This window comes from Tachypleus tridentatus, chromosome 6 (genome assembly GCF_004210375.1).
Source record: "Tachypleus tridentatus isolate NWPU-2018 chromosome 6, ASM421037v1, whole genome shotgun sequence".
In the NCBI taxonomy this organism is placed as follows: Eukaryota; Metazoa; Arthropoda; class Merostomata; order Xiphosura; family Limulidae; genus Tachypleus; species Tachypleus tridentatus.
Window position 1 is genome coordinate 103,966,578 of NC_134830.1, and position 5,858 is coordinate 103,972,435.

The 5,858-nt window shown below is 31.2% G+C and overlaps 1 long non-coding RNA gene across 1 annotated transcript; it reads left to right on the forward strand.

The window, feature by feature from the left end:
• Nucleotides 1-1,241: 1,241 nt before the first annotated feature.
• On the forward strand, nucleotides 1,242-5,634 carry LOC143254625 (uncharacterized). Its single transcript, XR_013030285.1, has 3 exons — nucleotides 1,242-1,334; nucleotides 3,400-3,480; nucleotides 4,992-5,634. It is a non-coding gene; the product is annotated as an uncharacterized LOC143254625 (long non-coding RNA).
• Nucleotides 5,635-5,858: the final 224 nt, after the last annotated feature.

The following is a 5,858-nucleotide window of genomic DNA, read 5'->3' on the forward strand; positions in this document are numbered from 1 at the left end:
CATAGAAAGAGGAAAATAAATAAAAGTGATATATTTTATAGTAGAAACTTCTTTTCTTATTCTCTTTTGCTGTTCTTTGCGAGAGATGTTCAAAAGTGGTGATTATTGTTCGGAACTTCTTTTATATCCAAAAACGGCTCGTTTGGGTTGAGAAAATATTTTACATAGAAGAGCGAACAACGTTTCGACCTTCTTCGGTCATCGTCAGGTTCACAAAGAAAGAGGTAACTGACCGGAAGCTGACCACATGTTTGAAAGGGGTTGTGTAACTGAGTGTCGGAATGTAAAGGGCGGTGTTAGATGTTTGAATATATAATTTTATTTATTTTATTATATTAATTAATTAATTAATTAACTGACATTAATTAATGTCATTTAGTTTAAATGCATGAACATGTAAATTATATTTGTGACCTAGATTGATTCTTTGTAACCGTGAACTATTGTTTGCTGCGTATTAAAAGCATGTGTATAATAATGCGAAACTGTTTTGATAACATAGCTGCTGTATAGCTGAAATATTGGGTTATCCACTAATAATAATTTACTTGCTTTTAGATGCTACATTGGAATATGTCAGTGACACCTTATATAAACACATATGAATTTCATTATACTGTACATTCAGTAAAAATCAAAATATACAAATATTTTTATAATCGCTTGCTTCCTTAACATTATGCAGCCAACACGGGTTTATTCATCTTTGATATGATATTAGAGATGAAGTTTATTTTGAATTTAAAATCGGTTACTATCAAAATATGTATGACACTTATGGATAGAATAACATATATATAATGTTTCGAATGTATTAATTGAGTTCCTTAAAGCTATGCTGTCTTTTGTGTTGAGTTTTGCACTTCAAAGGCCAGTGCATGAACACTTCTTTGCCGTTAATTTAAAATACATCTCATATCGACTAATGGACATTAATATTGAGGTGAAATTCATTAATGTAACAGAAACAAAATAATACTAAATGTACTTCTGCGGGATCCCCGAAAGTTTTCTGTTTGAAGAGTAAAAGAAGGAAGGAAAATTAAGAGTAACAAATATCTTTTATTTTTTGCTTCTGTAGTTCAGATGTCATGCTTTGTTGTAGCCTACAAAGTGCATAATTCTTCTCGTGATTCTGGTAAAAGCGTTATAATTCAGACCGTAGACTAATCTACTCAGACAACTGACCGTAAACATATAGTAGGTTGTATAGAGTATTTGATATTTTCGTTAAAAAGGTTCGGAACTAAATTAATTTTTACCTTTTTTTCTAGAGCTACAACCCTGTCTTGGGAGTTGTTTTTATTGTGGATGTGTTCATTTGCTCTTTGAACGTAAGTGTGCAAAATTGTAGTGCACTACTTTAAATACTGTTACTTTAACTGTTTCAGGTAATATTTTTAATTAATATTTGAAAAATAAGTATGTTTCTAAGGATTTTAATATTATTACTTTATATTTAATTAGTGCTTTTAATAGAGAAAGAAAGCCAGATTTTTACCATCAGACCATGCTAATAATAAACTTACTTGTCAATAGAAAAAAGATTTTACCCTTTCAAAAAAAGAACTCTACGTAAACATGAATGTAAAAGAAATGATTTATAAACTGTCGTATTTCTCTGGATTTTAAAAAAAAATTGAAAACATGGTTTATTGGTCTACGCGTTTGATTTCTACAGCCAGAAAATTATATTAAACCCTAATTAATTCTTTGCTAACCATCAGATGACTTCACATACTCTAATACTTACTTGTAATATAATAATTAAGTCAATCCAAAATTAAGTGCCTTTAGATCATTTGGTAACTTGCAGATTTTAGTAGTATAGAAATGTATTTATAGCCGACGGAAAGTTTCGATTTTTCTATTCTGGATAACTCTTGAAGAGATTTCATTAACCACTAGTTATACATATTTATTCTCACCTAAAAAGGAGTTGAGTCTCAGGCAGAAGGAAGGATCAAAATGTGTCCAAAATATATTTCTCCAACATTTTTTTTACTAAATAGGTTTAAACTGAAAACAGTGGAAGGGGTTTACTCACTCGAAATAAATCTGTGCTAATTAAAGGATTAAGCCGATTTTAAAGTAAATGCTTCGTAATCAACTTGGCTCCTTGTGTTTCAAGCCCAATGAAAGTAGCGAACGACAAAAATGAGCACTTTTAGATGCTGTAGCAATAAAATACTTAACATACTGAAAACTATTTTGAGTTTATTAATAATCTGATATTTATCTATGTATTTGATCGTTAATTTTATTTCTAATACATTTTAATACTTTTATGTTAAGGAGTAACCGTCCATTGAATATAAACTTTTCTCTCTGAAGATATTAAATCAAACAGTAAGAGTTATGAAATACATTTTTTTTTGCTTCAGAACAAGCTTGTTCTCTAGATTAATATTATTTCTTATTCACCAGATGATTATATTTATACAATAAAAAATCTCGAAAAGATGCCTCGTATTAGTTTGGTTTCGTGTGAATCATTGTCTCCACTTATCCAAACAAACTTTCTAACAATAGGCTAATTAAATGGCGAGCTTGTCAATCTATCATGAACTGATTCTACCCATTCAAATAAGGTCTTCTATAAGGTAAAATATCTATTCATTAATTATGAATTTAATGATTTAATGTATAATAACCGGTTTATGCTAACTAATAATAGTCGATTTTGAAAGCAGAATTCCAACAGGTGAAGCTTCAGATAAATCCTTGGAGGATTTTAAGTGGTAAATGAGTTTACACGATAATGTATTTATCTTTATCACAATCTTTATCTAGATCAAGCACCAATTATGAGTTTCAAGACCGTTTTAATCTTTCTTGTTGTCGTCAAATGTTACTTTTTTTTCTAAGAATAAATTTCTAGTAAAAAAAAGGACTAAATTAAGTCTGTGTATTGTTTTCTACGACCAAATATGTGCGTAAATTACAGGAAAGTGGAAATCATAATGTTAAACAATGTTCATGAAATACTAAAATGAACCTGAGGAGAATATTACAGTAGAGTAAAACTTTAAAATAAAATAAAATAAACTATCTTATAACTTTTTTCATAGAATTAAAATGAGGGTATGTGTTAATTTTGTCTTATAAAAATTTTGAAAGCAATTTCAAATGTGAAGTTTCCAAGTCTCACTCTCGTGCTCACATTAGGCGTTTTAGGAAACTCCTCGGTGGGCTCAGCAGATAGCTCGATGTGGTTTTCCTAATAAGAAAAATACACACAAACACACACGTCAGACGTTTCAGAAAACTAGTTTTTCGTGAATGGACAAGACAAAAGCAACCATTTAGTTAGTTGGAACAAATATCTTTAAAACAAGAAAGTTATTTTTTTTAACATTACTCTTGTAATGTTTATAATTCAACACGTATTCATTTCAGGTTTATTGCTTGCTATGTGTTTCTTCACGGTACCAGGAGCTTTCGTTAGAACTCTACACAACTAAGTTTGAAGAGAATCAGGTAACTAATAAGTTTGAAAAGTTATTAGTAATGTTTAACATTTGATTGGATATTAAAAATACCTCGGACCTGGCATGGCCAAGCGCGTAAGGCGTGCGACTTGTAATCCCAGGGTCGCCGGTTCGCGCCCGCGTCGCGCCAAAAATGCTCGCCCTCCCAGCCGTGGGGGCGTTATAATGTTCGGTCAATCCCACTATTAGTTGGTAAAAGAGTAGCCCAAGAGTTGGCGGTGAGTGGTGATGACTAGCTACCTTCCCTCTAGTCTTACACTGCTAAATTAGCACCGGCTCGGAGCAGTGGGCTAACAACCTACTCACTTAAATACTTGTTGAAAAATCCGCAAGCGATTGCGGCCCTATGATCCTAGATGGAATCTAATGGTGATAACTAACTAACTAAAAATACTTCAAGCGCGTTACACATTTAACTGAAAAGTATTCATATAGGAAATTGTAAAACGTGGAAGTTATACATTTTACTCATTGCTTTTTCAGTCATATATAATTTTTAAATAAAAACGATGATTTGATAAATAAATTTAAACGTTAACATCATAAAGCTGCCGAAAGTACATCATACATTTTTCAGCACATATTATTCTTGAGGTTCTAATTACGTCTATATACACACCACATTAATTAGTGCAGATATAATTTGTGTACACGCACGTAAAACAATGAAAATAACGAAAGCATACTTAATCCCTTCTTTATTGCGCGGACCTCCTGTAATACTTTCATCTGTTACATGAAGCATATGACAGCAATTGTTTGAGCACTAGTTGATATCGGTAAAATGTATATTTTTGCTTTGAGCAGCGTTTCAGCTCGGTTTTCATGTTGTTCTCCTACTTATATATCCTCTTCAATAATTGCATTTCCTTTAGAGTTCTGTAATATAGTTTCAGTGAAAAACAGCGAGTTCAGTATAAATATTACTTTTTATTTAGGATTAATAAATAAGACCCCTTTAATGTAACAACTGTCACTATTTAAATATAAATTTCTTTTAGTTATAATACAAATATTGAAATAACTTTGCAAATAATTATATCATATTTTAAATCGTCTGAAAAAGGAACCCTTTAAATATATAACTAACAAACAATTTTATGCAATTAAGAACTGGTTATAGGTTTAACACATATTTTACTTCGTTAAGACTTTGTTATAGTCATTAATTAATTAACAATTGATTTATATGAAATTAAGATTGTTACGTAAATAAGACAAACACATTTTAGCACTTAAACGACTTATAAAAAAACAACTGTTTGAATCTGAGAAACCAATTAAAGGCGAATGTTAAGTATGTTTAATAATTTAATAAATTTCTTCAAAAATATAGTGGAAAATATTAATTATGTAATTAAAAGTGAAACTATATATAAGATACGTATGTTACTTATGTTAAGTTATGTAAAACTTGAAAAAGAACAATATAAGTTGAACTTAATCCTTTAAAATATAATATAAATCTACATGTTATTATTGATCTATTTTTTACGTTAGAGGGCTATTTCTCTATGTCATCAAGGATCGATCAAAGTCCGAACCATTGATTCCTCACTAAACAAATCAACTGCCCTTATAGACAATGGTTCTTCTTTAGGAGTTCAGCTCCTTCCGAGCAGTCAGAGGAAGGGAACAGCATCATCAAAAAGTCAGTTACTTACGGAATTAAGTACAATTTCAGAAGAACAAAGCTTTTCGAATTTCAATCGGAAGCCGAGTACTGATGTCAGTTCCGTTGGCCTTGATATTCAAATTTTGTCGCCTTCTACGTCAAAACGAGTTTTCTCTACAAATTCTTCCTCCCCAACTCACTCGATTGAGCTCTACTCTGAAGTTGGAAACGAAACCAGAAATGAATGTTTGAGTTTCTCAACAAAGGATGGTCACTTATGCCCACCAAATACAGGGAATGAGTCGGTTTTCAGCCCACAGTTCGAGCTGGTTAATTTCACAATATCTGAAGAGCCTCCAGAGTACCATCTTTAATCTACACTTTATTAACCCGTCTGTGTAAAATAGCTTAAGCTGCTCTGATATACACGTTATCAACAAGTCCGTGTAAAACCGTTTTACTGTCCAAATTGTAGAACGTATTGTCAAAAGACTTATGGTTCAACATCAGCTCTAAAACAAAATGGGAATTAAATTTTATTGCTGTATTCTCAATAATTGTGAACGTTGTGTACAATTAGTCTATATGTATAAAATATCATAAAATATATTAAAATAAATGGAGAAGATATAAATCTCTTTGTACTTGAGTGCAACATTTCATCAAGTCATGATACCGCACGTGTGAAAAATAATTAATGTTCATGTGTTCTTATTCTGTGTGTGCTCTTAGAAGCACAACGGTGTGGTTTC